The 27079-nt window shown below is 36.4% G+C and overlaps 1 pseudogene; it reads right to left on the bottom strand.

The window, feature by feature from the left end:
• Positions 1-10428: 10428 nt before the first annotated feature.
• Positions 10429-13383, bottom strand: LOC101955517 (small ubiquitin-related modifier 2 pseudogene; annotated as a pseudogene).
• Between the last annotated feature and the right edge of the window lie 13696 nt (positions 13384-27079).

Here is a 27079-nt window from a genome sequence, read left to right as displayed (position 1 = left end):
ATTCATCAATGGGTTATCACTCTGTTCTCAAATAAATGGTAAAATAAATTATTGAAAGGTAGCAGGCACTGAATTTAGAGTTAAGAAAAATTAATGTGTACCTGGGATATCCTGCATTATCGGAAAACAAATAATATTGAAGATAATCATAATGACTTAGCCAATTAAAATAATATACTGTGATCTAGACACTGTTCTAAGTGTTTTATATCAATTAACTGATTTAGTCCTCATATATAAAGACTATTAACAACATCATTTTACAGAAAAGAAAACTGAAATAAAAAGAAGTTAAAGCTATTTGTATAAGGTCAGAATCTTTTCAGAGATGTCTGGACTAGTTTTTTAAAGAACAATTGAATTAGCTTAAAATGGGCTCCCACTTCCAAAACAGTGACAAGTAAAACAAAATATATAACACCTACCCAAAAGAAATATATGAGAATATTTTTTTTATTTCACATATTTAAAAGCAGTGGATCTTGAATATTTGGTAATAGTTTGCATGTTTTGTTGGTAGAAATAATTACTGACAGTAGGATTAGGTATATACCATAGTACAACATTGATAATAACACAGTGAAATACTTAAATATTATCAAATATTTATATGTGCCAAGAACTGTCCTAAGCATTTAACCTCCATTTGATCTCTTTCTTATATTTTAAATTTGACATTAATTTTTTATACCCAGTCTTGTTTTCTTTAGTATTATATTATTCTTTCACTCCATTTATCTCATTATAATCTTATGGGAGCATCCCTGATGGACTTTACTAAAATTGTCATACCAAACTAGGTGTCTAAAATGCATTGTTACTTGAAGTTTCAGAAATCTTTTCTTTCATTGTTTTGTTTCATAAAACTGTTATCCGTTACTGTATTTGACCTGCTAAAATCGGCTCCAAGTATACAGGTTCAGGTATTATTCCTTCTCAACATTATATGAAGATAGTACTAACTGCCTAAATATGAAAAGAAATTTCAACCTTTCCTCAGGACAAATCCAGAAAATTCAAAACAGTAGGGCACATAATATAAACTAGAGCCCTTATACACTTACTACAGAATAATCATGCAAGGGAAAATATAGCCACCTCTGTGGTTTATTTCATTCCCAGCCTTTTTTATTTTTCATTTTGAGACAGGGTCTTGCTAAGTTGCTTAGGGCCTCAACTAAGTTGCTGAGGCTGGTTTTGAACTTGGGATCCTCCTGCCTCAACCTCCTGAGCTGCTACACCTCTGTAGCTTTTATACAAATCTTTCTCTGCCTCTTTACCTCCACAAGTTCAGGGGTATGGGAAGGATTAAACAGGATTGGAGATTAGATATTGTATCAGAATTTGTATTATCTTTGTAGCTGGGAAGAAACTATTTTAATCAATATTCTTTGCATTTTAAGAAGCTCTGGTTCACATTGATTTCTTTACAGAAAGTAGAAAAAACTCTATATGGAAAGCACCTATGAGCACATTCTCTCAGTTTCTGAGTCATTGGATGTTATGGGGATATGTGTGTCTGTGTGTGGATTCTTATGTACAAATAAGCAAATCAATAGTGTGTTTTGGTATTTTTTTAGACTGTTTTGGGTTAAAAAGATAAAATTTGAATTATTATTTAATAGTTTGTTTTGATTGTTTCCCGTGTCAGTATTAATTGACCTACCTCTTTCTTTTTAACTCCAAAATAGATTTCTATAATATGGACAGGTCATCATTTATTTTTCCAGAATTAATTGATGGCCATTTTCACTTTTTTTGTGTGGTCCTAGGGATAGATCCCAGGGCCTCATGTTTGCGAGGCAAGCACTTTTTCACTGAGCCCCATCCCCAATTCTTCACTTTTTTTGCTATTCAATATAATGCTTTAGCTAAAACTAGAAAATTCATAAAAGAGAGCAGGGGGGAATCTTTATGACATTGTATTGTTTTTGTCTGTTTTCTTGTATATGACACCAAAAGCACAGATAAAAAAGATAAAATAGGTAATTTGGATTTTATCAACTTAAAGTCTTTTGTGCATCAAAGGACACTATCAGTAAAGTGTAAAAACAACTCACATAATGGGAGTAAACATTTGCAAGTCATACATCTGGTAAGGGATTAATATTCACAATATATAAAGACCTTTTACAACTCAACTAAAAAAACTAAATGACATAATTTTTAAAAATGGTCAAGGGAGTTGAATAGAGATTTCTCCAAAGATATACCAGTGGCCAATAAGCACATGAAAAAATGATTGGAACCATTAGGGAAATGCAAATCAAACCCATAGTGAGATACCACTTCACATCCATAGTTAAAAAGAAAAACTGTTGAGGAATTTGTGGGGAAATTGGAACCCCTGGGCTTTGCTAATGAAAATGGTAAGTGGTAAATCTATGATGAGAAACAGTTTGAAAATTTCTCAAAAATCAAATATAGAATTACCATATGATCCAACCATTACATTGTTGGTATATACCCCAAAATACTAAATGTAGAGACACAGATACGTGTATACCTATGTTCATGGCAGTACTATTCACAATAGTTAAAAGATAGAAACAACCCAAGTGTTCATCAGCAGATGAATGAATAAAAGAATGAGGTATATAAATATATAATGGAGTAATATCCAAACACAGATAAATGAAATTATGATACATGCTACAGCATGTGTGAACCTTAAAAACATTGTGCTCAGTGAAATAGGTCAGACACAGAAGGACATATAGGATATGATATATGATCCCATTTACATGAGGTACTTAGAGTAGGCAAATTCATAGGGACAGAAAGTGAATAGAGGTCCAGGGCCTAGAGATGTTGGGAAAATAGGAAGTTATTATTTAATGAATGCAGAATATTTGAGACAGTGAAAAAGTTCTGGAAATGGATAATGATTGCACAGCATTGTGTATATGTTCAATGCCACTGAGTTGTACACATAAAATAATTGGAAAAGTAAATTTTTAATGTGCATGTGTATAATTGTGTGTGTGTCTCCACAATGAAAACCATAGTTATTCATTGAATATGCTCATATATTCTTCAATGAAAACCCTCGTTTATTCTTTTTTGTTTAGATAGTGTATTCATTGGGATATAATTGACATACTGGAATTTGTCAATCTGGAGGTGGTAGCAAGTGTGGGAGAGATGAGGAATCAGGGGTGAGGCTGTTGACTTGATTATTTAACATGTTTGGTTTGAGGTGGCCAAATCATATCCATGTGGAGAGGCTCAGGAGGCAGTAATGATTTGAGTCTAGACCTTTAGAAACAGGATAGTGTTATATGGGATTCAATTATATTGCCAAACAAGAATATGAAGACTTAGAATAAAGAGTATGAGAGTGTCAGGCAGAGAAAACTGAGAAGTATTGGTCAAAGTCATAGGAATAAAACCAAGACATAATAGTGTCACAGAAACAATAGGAAGAGAAACTTACAAGAAGTAGAAGGAACCTACTGACATCTATGTTTAGAAGAGTTGAATAGGGCGAAAGACAATTGGACTTTGGCCTGTCAACAGGTTTTACTAACATTAGGAGCTAAAAGAATATAGAGACAAAAGCGCAGATAAGAGTCTACTCTAATTGAGAAGACTTGCCTAAAAATCTAGGCCCTGATACTTATGAATAGTGTGCTAATAGGCAAGTCACTCAATTTCTTCAAACTTTGGTTTTCTGTTTGTCAAATGAAGATAGCATCTATTGCCTAGGATTTTCTTGAGAATTGGAGGAAAACAGGCATGTGAAAAGGATTGGCACAGTGCCCAATACATAGGTGCTCAATAGGTGTTCATTCCTTCATTGTCCCCCTTCCCTGTCCCCTGCTAAGAGAAGAGTTTCACTGTTTAATATGATGACTGAACCTACAGAATTTAACTAGGCAGAGAAGTTATTTAATTCAGAAATAGATATTTGTTAAGTTATTCATAACTCCTCTGAATCTCTTAGTCTACTTAAAGATAAAGAAGGCAGGTTACCTTTTAGAAACTCGAGCCTAGCTGAGGAAGCAGGAACACTAACTTCTGATTAGGAACATGTTATGTAACAGAGCATTCAAGAGCCAGGGCAGGTGAAATATTGGAAGGTCTGCCTGACCCTGAATTATGTTTTTTATCAGCTAGACCATAGCTATACTTAGGTAGTCATTGGACATATTAATTATCATCTGATTTTAAAAAGAAATATGTAATTTAAGACCATTCAGGTCAAACTAATTTAATGCATTATATTTTTACCAGAACAGTGATGTTATTAGCTTGATAGAAAAATAATGGATGGGAAACATGTAAAATCCTCTCCCTCGCCCTCTCCCCTCTCCCTCTTTCTTTTGCAGGAATCTTTATTCAGAGAAAATAAGCCCCTTCAGACAACATTGTGCAACTTGGAGCAGAATCTGCCACCTCTGACATAGTGATAGAAAGATGGTCTCCAATCCTTAGTCTGGCAACCCCAAGTCCAGCATACCTTGATAATTATCTGACAGTTCAGCGGTGGCCCATAAAAATATTGGGAATAAGGGTTTATATGAGCAGGCAGGGCTGGAACCAGGAAAGCTAGGAGGGATGTTTCTAATCTCCCTAGGGATGATTTAGGAGGGCCTCAATAGAGGCTGGAGTTGTAGGTAAAGCAAAAAGGATGCAGACTTTGGAGGTGGAGGTACAGAAAAAAAATAACCACCTTCATTTGCTAGAAGAGTATATGGCTAGGCTATTAAAACCCCTAAGAAATTTGTTTGAAACTGTACATGTGTACAGCTCTATTTCCTTACTTTGAGTAAACATTCTAAACTTGCTAAGCCTCTTCATGGCTTTTCTCTTTTCATCTCCCTCCTCAACTTGCCCTAATTACCTTGGCTTTTAAATGTCATCAGGTGTGTCATTAATATAAAAAATATCTTCCATATTTGCTTATCATATTTGCTGTCAAGGCACTAGCCTTGGCAGTTGTCAAGTATAATACTATTATGCAGGTAACAAGGATTGCTTATACAAAGTAAGAAGCAAATTAGTTAGCATCCTGGTGATCTCTGCTCTTCTTCCACCAGCACATTAAACTACCTTTATTTTTAGATTTTTCTCTTTTTGCCTCTCATTTTTCCTTATTTGAAAGTCTTTCTGCCTTTTTTGTCTCTTTTTCTTTTCCATTTTCCTTTATTGACTTTTCACTTGTTCCCACATTCTCCTGGCCAGTCTTTATATTGTCCTTCTTTCTCTTGTTCACTTGTGAGCTCCTGCCTCCCTTCTACCTGACTTTTCTCTCTTTGCTTTATTTTTAATTCTATCTTGGTATGGTTTGGATATGAGATGCCTCCCAACAGCTCCTGTTAATTCAGGAATGTTTAGAGTCAAAGTGATTGGATTGTGAGAATTGTAACCTAATCAGTCCATCTTCATTTGAATAAGTGAGTGTGAACTATAGGCAGGAGGGGTATGGTTGGAGTAGGTGGGTCACTGGGGGCATACTCTAGAAGGGTGCATCCTCCCTGTGCTACACCCCTACTTCCTTGTTGCCATGGGAGGAACAATTTTCTTCTTTCATGCCTTTCCCCTGTGTCCTGACCCCACCATGAGCTGAGCAGCTTTGTTTGCTGGGCCCTTCCCCCATTATGTGCTGCCTCATCGTGGACCAGGAGAAATGGAACTGGTCATGTATGAACTGAGACCTCTGAAACCATGAGCCTCAAATAAAATTTTCTTCCTCTAAACAATTTATTCTTGTTAGGTGTTTTGATCATACCAATGAAAAAGTAAACTAAAACAACCCTTTTCTAGACCATGGTGTGTCTGCTTATGACTCCTTCTCTGAGTCTCTCCTTTCCCAAGATACTGTTAATACCTGTTGGTCTGTTTATCTCTCTCTCCTGTCTCCTGTGACCAGTTGGAGTTATGGAGTGCTGGGTTTGTTAAGGGCCTTTGAATAGCTGCTGCTCCTGCTATGCCAGGCTGCTCTTACTGCAGTCTGCTGAAAGAGCTGACCCTGCTGAAAATTCTGCCCACACATTGGCCCCAGGAGAGAGAGAATGCAGTGGGGACTTACTGACCTGTCACTTGGAGGTGGGGCATGAGTTTTCTCATCACATGGCCAGAAGTGACAAGACAAAAAAAAATCAGTACTGCTGTGTTTAGAGCAGAACAGTTCATTTTATACAGTTTTATATAACTAAATTATTCCAACACTCTGTATACATAATCTTCAATACCCTGTTTTCTTAAGAAGCCCTGCCTGGGGATTCCATTGTTACAACAGCTCATACTTGTCAGCCATCAATAGGAGGAGGGGAATTGAGGAAGAGATGTATTGTTTTAATTGGGAGAGACAAGATTGGGGTGAGTGACAAAGTGGGTTCAGACTTTTATGGGGTTGGTGGGCATGGCCAGTAAGTGAAAGGTTCAGGAATTGGCAAAGGTCATGGGTAGACAGAAAGGAGGTGGGAATTGGAAATCATGCTGTTACAGCAGTCTAGATATCCAAGTTCTAATACCAGAGGAGAGTTGCTTTGTCTTGTAACTTATATAATAGCCTGCATCAAGATTGCTGTTGCTGCCTAACGTAAGCAGAATTCTTAAGGAGTCAGCCAGCCCATCATCTCAGTCTTTCAAATCTCTGGAAAAGCCAACACTTCCCAACCTGAATCACTCTACTCTAAGGTACATTCTTTACCATCCAGCAGACACTGCAACCTCTGACTCAGTTTCCAATTATTGAACACCCCTATTATGTGCCAAGCATTCTTATTGTTACTGATAATTTACGAATAAAAAAACAAAAGCAAATACTGAGTGGTTAAAAACTTGCTTATGTTACACAGTTAGTAAATGGTTAAGCTAGAGTTTATTGCATTGAATTAGCAGAGATATCATCCTGAGCCAAAGGAAATATGTGTGTGTGTGTGTGTGTGTGAGAGAGAGAGAGAGAGAGAGAGAGAGAGAGAGAGAGAGAGAGAGAGAGAGAGAGAGAGAGAGAGAGGCAGGCACAAGAGAGACTGTGTTGGGTCTGAGGGTCAATGTAGAGGTGCTCAAATCTCCTATATTTCTATATAGGAGGGACACAAAACAAGTTCCTTCTTGAAGTTTCATGCTGAGTGATAATTTCTGTGGTATAACTGAATGAGATACTGCTGCTAACTAATAATCATGATAACCATTTTTTTCTTTTTCCTTTCTGTAGCAAGTTGAGGGATACATATATCTATGCAGTTATGCTAAATGATCATGGATTATAGTTGACAAATTCCTTGTATTCCTGACTATATACTCACCATGAAAAGTACTTAACTATTCTCAATGGCCTGTGAGTTCAGACTGCCTAATAAATATGGTTTTGATTCTAGAGGTCCATATAATTTTAGAGTTAAAATCCATTTTGACACCCCAAGTTATTATTAGAGCTTGGGCCTATCAAAGGCATGAAGGATTTCACTGTGCCTCCAGCTCATCACCTGCTTGTCTTGTATAGATCATTTTCTAGCTTTTGACCGAGCTAGGAGATTTCAAAAGTTACGTTGGATCAGTGCCATCCAATGTCTCCAACTTCTTAGTTGAATTATTAATAAAAAAGCTAACCTTAGTACTTTTGAATGAAGCAATACTGGTCACTTTCTGCTTACTCTCTTTTGAAAGAAAACTGTTTCCCTTATAGAATTCCTGAAGGCATAGTTGAAAACACATTGGATTTGAAGTCAGGACTTGAGGTTTGGTTGTCATTTCACCTCAAGCTCTTTATTTTCTTTGAAATAGTTTTGTCATCCTCTTTTTCTGCTTCCAGAGAATGGTGGGATTAAACAATAAATTATCAGAAAGGGACTTTTTCTCCCTCCAAGGTATTCTAGAGCTCTTTTTGGCCTTCTAGAACATTACTTACCATATTGTTGGACATTCATTTACTTGGGAGTTCATATCTCTTGTAGGACTGAGGTTTTTTCCTTTTTTAATAGTATAAGGTATTTTTAAAATATATGTATTATGCTATGAACTCATAGGAACAAGTTCCATAAACTCAGGCTCCTTTCCATTGACTCTTACAAAACACTCTTCTGTGGCAGAGCAGCCTGGTGCTTCCACTGCACACAAATTCCTTTCTCTTTGGTTTCCTTCTTTTTCTGATCATTTTCTTTCACATATTTCAGGAAGCTATCTCAGGTATTAATGCTTAATATGCTCAAAAGGCACATTAATTTTCTTGGCAGGAATCTTGCCTTTAACTTTGTTTGCAACAATGCCAATATCAAGATGGGTAACATTGTAGACCCTTTCAGTTTTGTCAGTGTAACATTTGTGGGACATTCCTTTTTGAACAGTGCACATTCACTTACTGTCTTTTTACTTACTGTCTACAATATCATTCTTCTTGTAGATTCAAATATATGTGGCCAAAGGAACAATTCTATGTTTTCTAAAAGGCCTAACAAACAAAATAAGCTGTCTCTCCTCTTTCCCTTTGTGTTAGTCATTTTGGGAACTTACTAGATTATGATGGTTCTGGCCAAAAGGCATGACTGAGCTTCCTAAAGGCAGACTATAATTTTATATATCTCTCTCCCCAGGTTCCAATAATAACATGTTAATGACTTAGGTATCTTATTCACTAAGTAAATATTTACTGAGGGCCTGATACCTGCAAGCCTCATACCAGTTGCTGAATTTTAGTTGTCAGTGACAGAGAATGGTTGTGTAAGACAAATGAGCATTTCAATCCTTAAAATTCCTCCAGCAGACCTCTGGCTTATCTGGGAAAACAAAAAATGACAGCTTTAGGGTAAGAGCCTTAGAACACTGGATTAATAAAAGAGGTCTAGAGTCTAGCTTCTGCTCTGCTCATACTTCCCGGAGTGCTACATATAGGTCATTCCTTTCTCAGGGTCTTATTTTCCTCATCTAATAATAATAGTGATTGTTTATTGATGTGTTCTTTTGGGCCAGGAACTATGTGAAATACTGTATATACATTACTGCATTAATTCCTCCCCATAACATTATGAAGATATTTCTACATATGAGGAACTTGATGTCAGAAAGGATTTGTCCAGTGAAACATAGCTAAGAAAGAACATAGCCAGAATTTGAAACTTCAGGACCTGGATTTTATATACCTTTTCAATACTGTCTCTTTGAAAACTGAGGATAATAATATCAGTGCTGACTTCCTCACATAGTTATCGTGAGAATGGCCTGAATCTACCAATGTGGAAATTGGCTTATGTAAACTGCAAAGCATTATATAGATAAAAGCTATGTTACTGTTGGCTTTATCATCAGTTCAGGCCTTTTCCATTCTGCTTTGTTGCTGAGTTCTCACATTGTACCTGGGGTTAGAGTACAGTGTTGTAATTAAGAATGTGAAGTAGATTTGCCCAAGTTCAAATCTTGGCTATACCACTTACTAGCTGTGTGACCTTGGGCAAATATTTTATACTTCTACACTTTAGCTTACTCCTTAATAAAACTGGGACTATGAATATATATACCTAATAAAGTGAGGGTGATAATTATGTATATTGGGCACTTAGAACGTGTCTGGCATAGAGCACTTTTACTCAGATTAGCACAAGTTAGCAAAGATGATGATGGTGGTGAGAGGGGAGATGTGGTCTGATGTGAGGTTAGAGCTGAAATGGCACAATTCTGGTACAGATGTCAAACCATTTCATAATGATTACTATAGGATGGTGAGCAGCAGAGGATTGATTTAATCATTGTGATGGATCACAAGAAAAAGTTGGTTGCTACCAGCCCAACCTGTCTGATATGTACCAAAGCCTAGGTTTTGAAGACAGACATATATGGATTTATTTATTTATTTTTTCATTTTAAACAAGAAGTTTATTTAAACAACAAGATGCTTGACTTGAAGGGAAAACTATGTAGGAATCTTTTTAAGAGTAATTTACCCCTACTTAAAGACAGATTGTCCTACATGTAACAACTATGTACAAAAAAGTTATAAAATTGTCCTTGGTTCTACAATGATACATGAAAAACATTAAAATTCTCTAATCGAACAAGGTATGCAAGGATTTTTATGTTGTTCAGTTTTTTTTGTTTTGTTTTTTGTTAAAACAGTGAGAGCAAAATAACTTATTAATGAATATAAAGAAAAAAGCTGAATGAGCATGCCACTAATGGAGAAAGGGGATATTTTCACAGAACCAGTATTTTTCCCCATCCCACCTCCATTTGATGTCAATCAAAACATATCATTGGTCATTTAGTTAAAAAAAATGCAATGTGCTTGCGTACATACACCAGTTACTTAATGTACAATAAAGGAATGGGGAAGGGGAAAATGAAAGAATAAAGAAAACTGCACTGTAGTAGTCAGGATGTGGTGGAACCAAATTACTATAGGATGGGGAAACAAATTAGTTTTCTAATTGAGAATGTATTCTTGGTCTGTAAGAACAGAGTACTGGAGTAAAGTTGCAGGTTCTCTCTTTAGTAGATCCCTCCTGTCTGCTTCTGGAACACATCAATTGTATCTTCATCCTTCATTTCCAACTGTGCAGGTGTGTCTGTTTCATTAATTGGCTGCCCGTCAAATCAGAATCTGACCTGCCTCATCGACAAACCCTGTTGTTCACAATATGCTTTCATTAGTTTACTAAGTGCTTAAACTGTACCACAGAATCATCCTGCCCCACCACCTTCAAGTTAATATGATTGTTGTTCTCAGTCTTGACTCCTTCCTTGGGCTTTTCCTCAGCGATGGCGAGCGCCAGAGTCTCCTCAGCTGCCGCTTCACAAAAGAGGTACAAGATCCGCACGGAATGCAAGCAGCTCCAGGAGCGGCATATATATATGGATTTAAATACTTTTCTGCCATGTACCTTCTGTGTGATCTTGAGATACCACCCTCTTATGTTGCCTCCTCTCTAAAAAGCCGGGATAGTATTAGAACTTGTCATACGTAGGTTGGACTGATGCATAGTAGGCATGCATTACATATTAACTTTTTACTTCCACTCTAACTTAGTAGTTACTGAAAGGATCAAATAGGGACAGGCTTGGGGGCATAGAGAATCTTGAGATCGTAAAATCTGAGATCATACAGCACAGCAATGGATGGTATAATTCATGGAGTTTGAACCTGGGTTTTATCCTAACCAACCCTTTATTAACTCTACTTCCAAATAGAAATTTATACTGTTAGAATGTAAGGATGAGGGAATGACCCTGAAACATGCTTGTTATGATCACACCCAAGTGTGGTTTCAGACCTGGGAAGATTAGGTTGGGAGTAAATGGACTGTTAGTAAGCAGTGTCTCTGGAAATGAGCTAGACATTTCCAAGGATTTTTTTATTATTATTAAAGGTAAACTTAAGGACCTGATCAGATACCAAGACAGTCAGGGAACAATGAAAAAAAAGATGGATGGGTAGAAAATAGGATACTAAGGACTAAGAGTAAATACTTTAATTTTGTTTTTCACTGTCTTCCCTTTTTCTATATAAGAAAAAAAGGTGAAAGAAAATTTGAAAGAATAAAATTAATCCAATAACAATCTTTTGTATTTTCTCCTATTATTTCCGAGACTCCATTTTTATATTTAGGCATTTTTATATGGTAATAATTTATCCATTCACTTAACATAGCTGAGTACCTACTCTTTGCCAGGACCCACACACAGTGCTGATGTAACAGAATTGACCAAGTGCTATCAAAGTCCTCAGAGTTAATTTACATTGCCTTGGAGGGGCAGAAAGATATAGAAACAAATTATAGGAATATAAAATGGTAAGTGCTATAATAAAGTGGTATATAAAGTAATGTGTTGCCTTACATAACAATCCATGTAAGTTTCTAATTTGCAATGTTTTGATGACAATATTCTGCACATTTTTTTCTCCCTCTGTTGCTGTACACTATTGTTAGTTTTGATCATTTTCACTGGCTGCATAATATTCCATAAAGTTAATGTACTTAGCAAAAGAAATGGAGAACAACCTCAGTAACCAATGACAGGAGAGTTGTCTACTATCACGAATGTTGAAGAAGCTCAGTATGTGAAATTTATCACTGGAAAGGGAAGCTTGTCATTGTATTTCATACTTACTAGAAAACTTTGTCTAGTTTTAGATTCCACATTTAAAGTCAGAGTAAAGTGAGAGTGAAAGGTGTCCCGAGTAGAACTACAGAGGGCATTGGGAAAAAACTTCAAATAAAGATTAAAAGAGCTAAGATTGTTAAACTTAGAGAAGAATAGACCATAAGGCCATTAGAAATTATCTGCAGGGATTGGGATATATCTCAGTGGTAGAGTGTTTGCCTAGCATGTGTGAGGCACTGGGTTCACATCCCTAGTTTTACAAAATAATTCTTCAAATGTATGATAAATTGTCCTTTGTTTCCAGAGACTGGAATGAAAGAAAATGGATTATTATTATTTTTCAGGGGATGCTGGGGGTTGAACTCAGGGGCACTTGATCACTAAGCCACATCCCCAAACCTATTTTGGTTTTGTTTGTTTGTTTTGTTTTTTAGAGACAGTGTCTCCCTGAGTTGCTTAGCACATTGTTTTTGCTGAGGCTGGCTTTGAACTCACAATTCCTCCTGTCTTAGCCTCCCAATCCCTTAGCTGGGATTATAGACATGTGCCACTGTACCTGGATAGAAAATGAATTATTTTTAATATGAATAATTCAGAATAAATATAAAACAAAATTTCTTGAAGTTTTAAACTTTTTTAGAAATTTTAAAGTATTTTAAATATTAAGCTACTAAAGTTTTAAGATGAATGAGAGAGGCCTTAGAACATCTCTTGAGTTCTTTCACATGGGATGATTTCCCTTGACCTGGAAGAGTCTAAGCATGGACCTAAAATTATAGAGTGGCTGAGATGCCTCATTATCTAATATGATACCTAAAAATAATTAAAATATTTGAAGTTGTAGTCCTGGTTCACTTTATTTTTACTATTCTTACTGAGAACAGTTTTTTTTAATTGTAGTTGTAGATGAATATCATGCCTTTATTTTATTTTTTATGTGATGCTAAGGCTTGAACCCAGTGCCTCACCCATGCTAGGCAAGAGCTCTGCCACTGAGGTATAGCCCCAGCCCAAGAACAGTCTTTAATGTAGAAAAAATAGCTTTTAATTTGATAAAATATTGTGTCCTTCTCATCTTTTCCATTTATCTTCTTCAGCCAGTTAATCCCACCATCTTTAATTTTTCTCAGTTGGTCAATTTGCAGACAATTTTTCTTCAAGACATCAGTTGATAGTGAAAAATATAAGGTAATTGGGTAAGTTTTGGCAGAAGAGGCTGGCCAAGTAGCAACTGAACACGTAGATTAGACAATTCAAATGCCTGACAGCTTGCTTCTGGAGCTGCCCAGTAGAGAATGGCTGCAGGAAATACTTCCATAACTTCAAAGTATTCTTACCCATTAAGCATTTTCCATGGTAGCTCAGAGTCTCAGCTTGACTGCAGTTGAACTGGCAGCCTACTAGGAAGGGGGGACTGTTTTTGCAGGTGAGAATTTCATTTGAACTTTCAAAGAGAAGGCAAGCTTTGTCACTAAATTTCCCCTAACTACCAGCCAGCTCTAATATTCCATAGTTATTAATTGTTTCAGGGATTATAATCAATACCATCAGTGAGGATAAAAGTCAATCTCACTCCTTTCAGAATGGCAATCCTCAAGAATACAGGCAACAATAAATGTTGGCGAGGATGTGGGGACAAAGGTACACTCATACTTTGCTGGTGGGACTGCAAATTGTTACAATCACTATGGAAAGCAGCATGGAGATTCCTCAGAAAACGTGGAATGGAACCACCATTTGACCCAGCTATCCCACTCCTTTCTTTATACCCAAAGGACTTAAAATCAGCATGCTACAGTAATGCAGCCATGTCAATGTTTATAGCAGCTCAATTCAATAGCTAAACTGTGGAACCAACCTAGGTGTCCTTCAATAGATGAATGGATAAAGAAAATGTGGTATATATATTCAATGGAATATTATTCAGCTTTAAAGAAAATGAAATTCTGGCATTTTCCAGTAGATGGAGGGAGTTGGAGAATATCATGCTAAGTGAAATAAGCCAATCCCAAAAAAACCAAAGGCTGAATGTTTTCTCTAATATGTGAATGCTAATTCACAATAAGGTGGGGGTGGGAGGCACTAGAGAAGAACAGAGTTACCTTGGATTAGGTAGAGGGAAGTGAAGGGAGGAGAGGGGAGGGGTTGTGGGGATAGGAAATATAGTAGAAAGAAAGACGTTATTACTTTATATATGTGACTGTATGACCAATATGATTCTATAACATGTATTCTCAGAAAAATGAGAAATTATATTTTGTATGATATATTAAAGTGTATAAATGAAGTCTACTGTCATGTATAGCTAATTAAAAAATACAAAAATTAAAAAGGTAAAAAATATAAGTATAGGGTAACTATATGATCTTACAATTCCACTGCTAAGTATATAGCCAAGAGAATTTAAAACAGTTACTCAACAAGTACAATAATCTCACATTCATAGCAGCACTTATTCACAAGAATAAGTAAAAGGTAGAAACAGCCCACTTACTCATTAATGGATGAATGAATAAACAAATTGTGAACTATATATACAACAGAGTATGATTGGGCCATAAAACTGAAGTATTGATACATATTATAACATAAATGAATCTCCAAAACATTGCTACATAATATAGTCAAATATAGAATGTCACATACCATATGATTCCATTCATATGAAATATCCCAAGTAAATAAATCTGAAGAGACAGAACATATATTAGTGATTGCCAGAAGTGAAGTTGGGGAGGGAGGGTGAGGGATGGGTGATGGAGAGGAATGAGAAAATGCTTAATGGTAAGAATACTTTGAAATAATGGAAGTAGTTTAAAGTTAGATAGAGGTGGTGATTGCATAACATTGGGCATGTACTAAATGTCATTAAATTATTCACTTTAAAATGGTTAAATTTATGTTATGTGAATTTCACCTTAATAAATTATCTGTTAATGTAATAATATGATAATATCATTGGTGATACCTTTTTTTTAAAAAGCCATTCTCCCTTCCTGTCAATACAGGAATTTAAAGACACTATGGGCTAGAAGTTTTTTTCCCAAATCAAAAAATTCCTTATGCCACTATTAAAGGCAGAATTTTATTCCAGTCTTTGAGCAAGTATTGGGATCTGTGAGATGGTTTATCGGGGATTCATTTTTTTGTTGTTGTTGTTGTTTTTTGTTTTATTTCCTAGCAGCAAAAAGTAAGAATACTGTCCCCAATAAGAAGCCATAACCTAATTCACAGTGTTTTCACTTGAAAAAGTTTATCAGTATCCATTTCATGTTATTTTCTGTATCTTGTTATACAAAGCCAAATTTTTGGACTGCATTCTTTTGTAGTTCTATGGTCACAGGTTTACATGGTGGTTCAGTTTTGAGTAGCATGAATCAATCTTTTAGTTAACATTGCCAAGAGTCCACTGTGAGCAAGACACTGCTTTGTAAATTTATCTTCAAGAAAGAATAGACATGGTGCAGTTTCATAATCTAAAGGGAAGGGAAAAGTGAAAGTAGAAATAGCCAGAACAGATTTTTTTCCTGGAATATTGTTGGGATGGGAATAATTTCTGCAGCTTCAACTTTCACAAAATAGCTTTCTGGTTAATGAAAAACATTGTCCTTTACTTTTCTGTTTCCTGCTACCAGCTAATTATCCACAGGAAAAAGGACAGAACATCCATTAGAGAAAATTGAAGCACTCTCATCTAATTTGATAGTATAGGGAGGTCACTCCAGTGATTTCGGATTGGAATTTATAAAGTGGAGTGTTTTGATGAGATGTTCTGTAAAATATTAGGCTCAAACTAGGTAGCTCAGGCTGAGTGGATAGAACTAGGACTCAGGACATTACCACAAGTTTTGAATAACTAGAGACATTGGAACTTAACATAAATAAGCCCTAATTTCCATAGTAGTTAGGTTCTTTTCTTATAACTTAAGCATTTTTAAATCATCCAATAAAATTTGTCTATATGTTTTGTGTACAACATGCAGTTTTGAAATGCATATACATTGTGGAAAGACTAAATTGAGCTGATTAACATGTGTTACTACACATCCTTAGGTTGTGTAGTGAGAATGCTTAAACACTACTCTTAGTAATTTTCAAGAATTGTTATTAACTATAGTCATCATGTTGTATAAGAGATCTCTTAAATTTATTCCTAACTGAATTTTTGTATTCTTTGATCAACATCTCTGTAAATTCTTTCCCCACCTGAACTCCCAACTCCTGATAGCTACCGTTCTACTCTCTACTTATGAGCTCAACTTTTTAAAATTCCACATATGTGTGAGATGATCTAGTAATTGTCTTTCTGTGGTTTATTCATTTCACTTAACATAATGTCCTTCAAGTTCATTCATGGGGTCACAAATAAAAGAATTTTATTCTTTTCAAGGTGGAATTGTATTCTGTCATGTATCTATACCACATTTTCTTTACCCACTCAGCTTTTGATGGACACGAACATTGATTCCATACCTTGAATACTATGAATATGATGCAACTGACATAGGAATGCAGGCATCTCCACATCTTGATTTCATTCCTTTGGATTGGTACCCTGAAGTGGGATTGCTGTATCACGTAGTAGTTGTATTTTAATTTTTTGAGGAGCCTCCATACTATTTCCCATAGTGGCTATCCTAATGTATTCTTACCAACAGTATGTGGGGGTTCTTTTTTCTCAACATCCTCTCCAATGCTTGCTGCCTTTCACCTTTTTTGATAGGCATTCTAACAGGTTTGAGGTTATCATCTCCCTATGGTTTTAACATACAGCTTCCTGATGGGTGACCTTGAGTGTTTTTTATATATTTGTTGCCCATTTGTGTGTCATATTTTCAGAAATGTCTATTCATGTCTTTTGTTCATTTTAATATTGATTTGTTTTCTTATTGCGGGATTAAGTTACTTAAATACTTCCTTATATAATTTAGATATTAATCCTTTCTCAGATGTGTGATTTGCAAATATTGTCTTCCATTCAATAGGTTGTTTCATTACTTTGTTGACAATTTCCTGTGCTGTATGGAAACTGTTAAGTTTGATGTAGTCCCATTTGTCTATTTTTGCTTTTGTTGCCTGTGCTTTTGGGTTCATATTCAAAAGATCTTTGCCCAGACCAATGTCATTGAGCTTTCTCCCTATGTTTTCTTTCTCATAGTTTTTCAGTTTTAGGTCTTATTGAAAGTCTTCAAAACATTTTCAATTTATTTTTGTATCTGACATGATATAAGGATCTAAGTTCATTCTTCTGCATGAAGATATCCAGTTTACCCAGTACTATTTATTGTCCTTTCTCTACTGTATATTCTTGGGAACTCTGTGCCAAATAATTGGGCCATAAATGCATTCTCTATTCTATTCCACTGGTCTATGCACAGCACATCACATAGGTTTATATGTACACACCCTATAGATCTTAAATCCCTTCACTACTCTGGAATAAGGGAAAGTAAACAAGGTTTACTTACCCTTTGGACAGCTGGACAGTCAAAGAAGGGAAGTAACTCTGTATGTTATATATAGTAAACCAAGGATGATAGCTCCAAATGGAATCTGTTTTCTGGTGTTATCTTTATCATACTTGATAATCCTAGCATCCAGATGAATTTAAAATTAGTCCATAGTCTCATCTCCATTGAGCCTTAGATTTACTCTTATACTAACCTCTATGCTGCCTATCCCTCATTATCTCCCCAGCCAAGAAAACTCAGCATTAATTTGGTACCAGCCAGGATTACTCTCAGATCATTTGTAGTACTATTATAGGAGGTAGAAGTTGGGGGAATTTATAATTGTTCATGTTTTATAATCTTGACTTTAAGTTTTGTGTCTTATAGACATTAATTAATTGTTTCTAAATGGAAGCACCATTAGTATGTTGAATGGGGCAATGTTTTTAATTGTATGGGTTGTTTTTGTGCATCTCAGTATGTTTTGCAACCCTAGCCTCCTTCCACTAAATTCTAATAGCACTAATTTGTTATTGAGAAAATGCAAAATTCTCCCTCACTTTCAAACATTCCTCCTATACCCTGTTCATTAAGAAACACCAGTGGACACTGTACCATTGACTTTCTTGGGGTATCACCAGGCAACAACGTTCTAAGGTGCTAAATTTTGTTGTGCTTTTCTTAAACCTCCAAACAAATAGGGCCTTTTTCTTTTTCCTTTGGTACTGGGGATTGAACTCAGGGCCATTCAACCACTGAGCCACATTCCCAGCCCTATTTTGTATTGTTATTTAGAGACAGGGTCTGACAGAGTTGCTTAGCACCTTGCCATTGCTGAGGCTGGTTTTGAACTCATGATTCTCCTGTCTCAGTGTCCTGAGCTACTAGGATGACAGGTGTGCACCACCACACCAGGCTCAGAATAGGGTCTTAAGGTTTTCCCCTGTGAGGCCAAATTTGATAATTAACCTGCATAGTAACTCCTTATTTGCCAATACTGAATGAAAACTGAGCATCTCTTCATTTGTGGCTTATCATTGCGAAAAGTAGCCTATAAGTAGTTCCCAGAAAGCACTGTGGTTTCATCTAAAGAACAGGGACTTAGTGATCAAACAGATCTATGTTCAAACTATACCCTGCTACTTATGAGCTGTGTGATTTTGGCATAATATTTAACCCCTCCAAGGCTCAATATTTCCACTATAAAAATGGGAGTTCTACCTTGTTGTTTTGAAGATTAGTTAAGTTAATGTATGCATAGCATAAAGCATGTAGTAGGCTCTTTATAAATGTAATTTCCTTCTCTTTGATAATTCTGAGGAGTTGGGTTTGAAAAGGCAAGTAGGTAGAGCTTGAATTGCTTTCAGCTGGGCAATGACATTGACCAAGTTTTATTGTGTGCATGTATGAATATGTAACAACAAATCCCATCATTATGTGCAACCGTAAGGCACCAATAAAATGTGGAAAGAAAAATAAGAATTACTCCCAATTATGAAGAAAATTAAAACTGTTGAATTTTAGTTCTACTTTACCTGGAGCTTCCTTAGAGAAGATTGGTGCTCAGCTACTGCTTACAAACATGTTCCAAAATTGATTTTGACCTTCAGTGGCAGTATGGTAATTTACAGTATTCAATTGGCAATTGTTGATGTCCTCTAGGAGGGAGTGATATCTTTGAGGTGGAAGTCTCAGGCTTCATCACAAGCAAACAGCAACAACCACTTGGAAAGTTAAATTATACTGCACTCACCTATCCATTTGCTAAGTTTGAGAGTTTTTATCTGTTTTCCCCCATTCTGCAATACAGTTGGTAGTTCAGGCATAAATAGCCAAAAGCACTGTCAGACTCTTAATGATAGCTATCAGAATACTTACAAAGTACCAGATACCATGGAAGCACTTTATGCACGTAAACTGGTTAATGCATCACAACCATTTGAGGTAGGTGCATTACTACTACTACTACTACTACTACTACTACTACCACAAAGAGAAACATGCATACAGAGGTTAAACAGTTTGGCTCAGGCCATGTAGCTTGTGAGATGTAAAATGAAATTTTGGGGCCTTATAACCTGACTCCATAGTTCTTATCCTTAATCATTCCACATTACTCTATCAATAGAGTTAGAAGGTGACTTCTTAATGAATTATCTATTTTAATTCTACTTTAGCCTATTTGATAGCTGATAAACCTTGAACTCAAGCATTCTAGCTTCCAGTGCAGTGATTATTCACTGCAACAAAATAACTTCCTCCATTGGTCCTTCTGAATATCCTGATAGATAAAGATAGATGGATGAATGGTTGGATAAGTTACAAGATGCCAGAGTAGTCCTTGAACAATTTGCGGTCTACAGAATTGACTTTGAAATTCCTCCTTTTAAAAATATTTTTTAGTTGTTGATAGGCCTTTTATTTATTTATTTATTTAATATGCAGTGCTGAGAATAAAATCTAGTGTCTCATACATGCCAGGCAAGGGCACCACTGCTGAGCTCCAGCCCCAGCCCCAAAATTCCTGCTTTTAACCATTTGTCCAAACATTCCCCAAAACCTTCTTACATAATTTCTTTTTTTTTTAAAGAGAGAGTGAGAGAGGGGAGGGAGAGAGAGAGAGAGAGAGAGAGAGAGAGAGAGAGAATTTTTAATATTTATTCTTTAGTTCTCGGCGGACACAACATCTTTGTTGGTATGTGGTGCTGAGGATCGAACCCGGGCTGCACGCATGCCAGGCGAGCGCGCTACCGCTTGAGCCACATCCCCAGCCCCCTTACATAATTTCTTAAAAGAGGCTTTGTATGTACTGAACCTGAGTTACTCAAAGAAGCATTGGAAGATCCAATAAATTTAGGATCAAAATACACACTGAATTTGCTAAGTTTGTTAGGACATGAGAGATAGGGACCTGGATGAGAAAGTTAGAAATGATTTTACAAGGCAGGCATTGATATTCCTTATACCTGTAAGTATGAGGTAAGGCTGAAATAGGTTACTCTACATTATCCACTTACAACCATTTTCTATTAGCTGTTTCCTACAAGTACATTTAAACAGACCTTTAGGAGATGAATCCTTTCAGTGGCTAAGAATGTGGAAGTATTTTGATCATTTTAACCACCATATGTGAACAGGAACTCCAAAATAATCACATCTGATCTCTTTTACAGATGAGAGTAACTTATATAAACAGAGGGTAAGTAACTTTACCAAGGACACACATAAACTAATCTAAAGCAGGAACTCAAACAGATCCTATCTTATGACCCATGTAGAAGTTTCTTTCTACTAATTCATGGCCTCCTTCAGTGTGGAGCAAAATCAGTGACAAATGAGACAGGTGACTGTGAAGGGAAAACAATGGACTTTAGAATTCTTGGATTACCATAAAAAATCCTGAAAATGAAGATGGAAAAACAGTATCAATTTGCTTATACTTAAAAATGTCTGCCATCTTTGGCTCTGAGAGCCTCCAAGTCAATCATTAATGTGGCAGAAAACATTGTCCTCCATGTGCTATAAGCATTTACTTCATTGTCTTCTTGGTATCCTTCTCCTGAGAGAGACCTATTAAATGTTACATTTGCATATAATTTCACATTCATTTAATATCTCTTGAAATAATGTTAATGTATATAGAAATTTCCTCCATCCCACACCTTGCATCTAGATTCTTAGCATTTGCCTGTAAAAGTTTTGTGCTGTTCAGCAGTCTCACATGTCTGAATAGCTGAAATTTCTAACAAACAGAATCTTTACTCTGGGGGAAAGGTTGTGTTTTCAGGAGTACTTGTTAAAATGCATAAACATTTGAGGTACAGTGATACCTTAATATCAGCCTTCCTGTCTTGGTAGAATCTGGTTCATCAATCAGCCAGTAAACTTTTAGGCAATGAGATACAGAGCCACTTAGCCCCAGGGTAAGCCAGGCCTGGGTTGGAATCTCAGCTCTGCTCTGTTGTGACTATATAACATTAGAGATTTCATTTAACTTTGAGTCCTGGTTTTCTTTGCTGTCACACGTTACTGACCACATGACTACCTCATGTGGCTGTTGTGAAAACTAAAGGAAACACTTTAATGCATTTTAACATGAATCGCACTGGGAAACATTCAATCTCATCATGACAATTTGTTTGACTGGGTAGTTAAACAGAAAAATAAATTACTTGAGAGTGGTTGGAGTCAAAATACGTGGGCTCAAAGGGTTCAAATCACAGCCTTAAAACACCTCAGACAGTTTAACCATTCAGTGCCTCAGTTTTCTTATCTATAAGCCAAGGATGAAGATGGAACCTATCTCATAGATCTGGTTTGCTTATCAAATGAGTAAATATATATATATATATATATATATATATATATATATATATATATATATATATATATATATATAAAGTGTTTCAGACAATGCCTACCACGTGTTAAGTGCTCTATGAAAGTGAGCTCATGATAGTACCAGTTTCTTTGAACTTTTTCCTCTTTATTTCCTTTCTTCCTAACTTCTCCTCCTCCTCACTCCAACAACCATCACTCCTAAAAGAATACTCTGGATATCATCTTGCATATAGCCCCACATTTATTTATTTATTATTTTTTGGTACCAGGGATTGAACTCAGGGGTACTCTACCACTGAGCAATATCCCCAGTCCCATTTTGTATTTTATTTAGAGACAGGGTCTCCTTGAGTTGCTTAGTGCCTCACCATTGATGAGGCTGGCTTTGAACTCACAATTCTCCTGTCTCAGCCTCCAGAGCGGCTGGGATTACAGGCATGTGCCACTGTGCCTGGCTTATTCCCACATTTAAATGACCTCCCATCATATAAAGCTCTGGCAGACAGCTACCTTGGTCTTACATATCTCTAGAGAATATACTGTAGCCATTCTGAACCAGCCTCACCAGTCCTGAAATCAAAAGAACTTCTCTGCAGATTCTGGCATTTCATAAAATAGGGAAAGTGGGAGACTCCCAATTAACAAGAGTATGCAGTAGGAAGAGCTTTTGATGTTATATGATCCTGAGTTCAAATTCTGCTTTGCAGTTACTGAATATATGATCCTCAGTGGGGTAATTTACTTTCTCTTCTAGGACCTCACCTTAGCCTATTAAAAATGGAGATTGTTATGGAATGAATTGTTGCATTCCCCTCAAATTGATATGTTGAAATACTATACTCCTATGTGATGGTATTAGGAGATAGAGGTTTGGGGAGGTAATTTAGGTCATGATGGTGGCGCTTCAGGAATTGGATTGGGCCCATTTAAAAGAGACTCAGAAAGCAATTTGCATCATGTAATGATATGATGGGAAATTGGCTATCTGAAATCCAGAAGAGTGCTGTCACCAGAGCCCAACCATGCTGGCACCTTGATCTCAGACTTCTAGCCTCTAGATCATTAGAAATAATGCTTATTACCTATAAGCCACCCAGTCTATGCTACTACGTTATAACAACATGAATTAAGGGATAATAACAAATGCCTGCCTCATAAATTTGTGGTGGGAATTAATGAAATAACTCATGTAAATAATTCAGAAATATATCTAGCAGAATCTAAATAAATGATAGTAACTATTAATAATAACAATAAATACTTCTATATACTACTCCTATGCCAAGAATTACCATTCTTGCTCCTTGACATTTCCAGCCTGTTAAGGGTTGAATTATGCCCCAAATTCATATATTGAAGTTATATCCCCAGTACATCATAATGACTTCATTTAGAACTAAGGTTGATGGAGGGATAGTTAAGACAAAGTCCTATTAGAGTAGGGTGGATCCCTATTGGTTTCTGTTTTATAAAGAGGGGGTATCTAAAACTAATAAACAAAAAAAAAATTTGTCCTGCAAAAAAGAGGTATTTTCTCATTTTTATAGCAGCACAATTCAAATAGCCAAACTTCGTAACCAGCCTAAGTGTCCATCAACAGATGAATGGTTAAAGAAAATGTGATATATATACATAATGGAGTTTTATTCAGCCATAAAGAAAAATGAAATTATGACATTTGCAGGAAATGGATGGAAATAGAGGTAATCATATTAAATGAAATAAATCAACTCAGAAGGTTAAGGGTCCTGTGATTTCTCTCATATGTAACAACAAATCCCATCAATAAAAAGTGAGGAAAAAATAAGGGGGGTATTTTGAGACAGACTTGCCATCAGGGAGGATGATAGCAGGTGAAGATGAAGCAGAAAATTATAAACAAATAGATGCCAATGATAGTTTTCTATCATTGTGCAGAAGTTATGTCCTCAGAGCCCTTAGAAGAAAGCAATCCTATCGACAACTTGTTTCCATACTTCAAGCATCTAGAACTGTGAAAACAATACATTTCTGCTGTTTAAGCCACTCAATCTGTGATACTTCACTATGGCAGCTGTAACTAATATACAATCCAACAATTTTCACCTGGTTTAGGAATCCTTACTATGTTCTGGGAATTCAGTTCTGTTTCCTCTGCTTCTGCCATCAATCTCAAAAATGCAGTGGCTACTACAGCTGTTGGCATTCTGCTGACAGCTCCTTTGCAGATGCACTAGAATCTGACTTGGCACTACCCTGTCTTTGTCCAAGTGCCTGTGTGATGCTAACTGTAGCAGAAACTTGTTGTGTCAGTAAAAGTGGGAATTGGATGAATTGAAGCCACCTGGGTATAGCTTCATTTCAGATACAAGTCACTATTTTTATCATCATTTTCTGCTTGGAGATGATCCCTTATCTAGGCAATTTCCATAACCCTTTTAGTTACACAGATTCTATTCTCTCACTCTCTCCCTACCCCCATACATTATGGCTCCTGAACAGGAGCCAACTTTCTTGGCTCACTGACCTGGAAGCTGATATGTGGCCTTAGGGCTAGAGAAGGTCAGATCAACTGCTAGACCTGTAGCAAAGGCCTGTAGGATGATGTACTTTGGTTGGTCTATCTTTGTTACCACTGTTTTCTCCAGAGGCTTAATCAAAATAATAATCACGCACCACAGCAGGAAAGGAGGTCTGCAACCCATCAGATCCACTTGGCAAGTCATTTGCCATCCAGCTGAATTGCATTTTCTCACCTGCTGTGTGCAAACAGAACTCACTGTGTTAGCTAGAGGGAGAGGAAAGAGAAGTAAGGCCAAGGGGGTGGTAAGAAATGAAAGAGGAGGAGCAAGGGATGGAGAACGGGAAAGGGAAGGCTGAAATCGTTACTCTGCATTATCCATTTATAAATGCATTCTAGTAGCTGTTTCCTACAAGTAAATTTAAACAGACCTTTAGGAGATGAAGAAAGAGAAAGGGAAAAGAAATTGGAAGGTCGGGCTAGAATGGCTCCAATGGCCTCCCAGCTTTTGAGGTGGGGAACCTTCCTTTTTTAAAGGAAAATGATCATTTTTGTACTGGCAAAGAACTAATACACTTATCAAATGTCTGTTCTGTGTCAAATCCTTTATATATACTACTTTCATTTTATTGATAAAGAAACAAATTCCAAAAGTCTATAACCAAAATCTGTGCCTATTCTGTTCTATCACACTACCTCTTACTTGGTGCGGACATGTTCTTCTATATAGTGAGAGTGACCTTGTGGGGGCTTTTTAGCCAGGTTTGAGTGAGAGAGGACAAAATGATTATAACTTCCAAGGCATAGGTATAAAATTTCCACCTTTGTCTTTGGTGTCAATGACAACTTAAAATATGGGAGAACGATAGATTTCAGAGCTGTATAGTACCATATGAACGAGCCACTGTTTGATGCTCTCCACGAAGTAATTATTTTTTACACAGCAGCAGCAACATAGAAGATAAAAATTGGAATAGACCAGGGAGTCAAGAGAGATCTGAAATATGACAGAGACTCACCAGTGGATTGAGCATAACCTGTGGCATGCCTTAGGAAGATGACAGATAAAGGCAGTTTTTGTTTTCAGGAAATTGGTCACATGCACTCACCAAAGCCACCCCATGAGCTGACCTCTCATGCATTTTGCAATCTACAAATGGGTTTGATACCTACAAATGGCTGACCCCAATGATTCATCAATGTCTTTCTAGCTTCTTCTTTTCCAGACTGTAAGATATTACCATCAGTATTTGTAGCTAATATTTTGAACTCTACAGAGTTTCACTTTGGGCAAAATAGCACTAGTGCCTTTGGGAACAAGGCAGTTTTTAACCTTCTGCATTTTGATATTTTGTTATTGTTACATTTGGACCAAGTATATTTTCCTGGGTCATTTAGGCAAAGAATCTAATGAGAAAAGATTATTTAATGAACATGGCTATGACTCTCTAGGATTTTGTGGTGCTTGAAAATAGTGTTCAGGCTACAAAGCAAGAAAGCAGGTGAAGAATCTGTCCTCAAGAGCGAAGACTGGATAATGGCTCATGAGAACCTTTGACTAAATGATAGAGTATATAGTTTCACATCATTTTTGTCCTCCTATGAGAATGAATCTATTGCTTACTCCTATTAGGCATATGTATCACTATATCCATTGAGACTGTCACTGGCCAATAGAAATGCATACAGATAATTCAAGCCCAGAGAACACATGAATTCCATCAAGATAAAATATATAACTAGTTTCCAACTCTGCTCAATTCCAAACATCAGATTGAGAATATCACACATAAAATGTTTAGTGGAGCCTGCTAGAATATGGTTGCCTATAAAAAAGTTAATTGTATTCTGCATAATTGCCATTCTGACTGGAGAGAGATGGAATCTCAGCATCATTTTAATTTGCATTTCTCTAATTGCTAGAGATGTTGAACATTTTTCATATATTTGTTGACCATTCATATTTCTTCTTCTGTGAAGTGCCTATTCAGTTTCTTAGCCTGTTTATTGATTGGGCTATTTATTTTTTTGGTGTTAAGTTTTTGAGTTCTTTATATATCCTGGACATTAATGCTCTATCTGTGGTGCTGGTGGCAGAGATTTTCTCCCATTCTATAGGCTTTCTTCACCTTCTTGATTATTTTCTTTGCTGTAAAGAAGCTTATTAGTTAGCTGGGACTGTAGCTCAGTGGCAGAGCACTTGTCTAGCATGTGTGAGGTACCAGTGTTCAATCCTTAGCACCAGATAATAATAAACAAATAAAATAAAAGTATTCTGTCCATCTATGACTACAAAATTTTTTTTAAAAAGAAGCTTGTTGGTGTGATCCCATCCCATTTACTGATTCTAGATTTTACTTCTTGTGCTTTAGGATTGTTGTGGAGCAAGTCAGGTCCTAAGCTGACATGATGGAGAGTTGGGCCTATATTTTTTTCCAGTAAGCACAAGGTCTCTGGTCTAATGACTAGTTTCTTGATTCACTTTGATTTGAGTTTTATGCAGGGTGAGAGATTCGGGTTAAATTTCATTCTACTACATATGGATTTCCAGTTTTCACAGCACCATTTGTTGAACAGGCTGTCTTTTCTTCAATTGTATGACATAACTGTATGTGGATGTGTCTCTGTGTCTTCTATTCTGTTCCTGTTGTCTTAATGTCTGTTTTGTGCCAATACCATGCTTTTTTGTTAATATATCTCTGTAGTATAATTTAAGGTCTGGTGTTGTGATGTATCCTTCCTGCAT

This window comes from Ictidomys tridecemlineatus, chromosome X (assembly GCF_052094955.1).
Source record: "Ictidomys tridecemlineatus isolate mIctTri1 chromosome X, mIctTri1.hap1, whole genome shotgun sequence".
Lineage (NCBI taxonomy): Eukaryota > Metazoa > Chordata > Mammalia > Rodentia > Sciuridae > Ictidomys > Ictidomys tridecemlineatus.
Note: the sequence above shows the minus strand (reverse complement) of the source record. Positions and strands in the feature narration are given on the sequence as shown.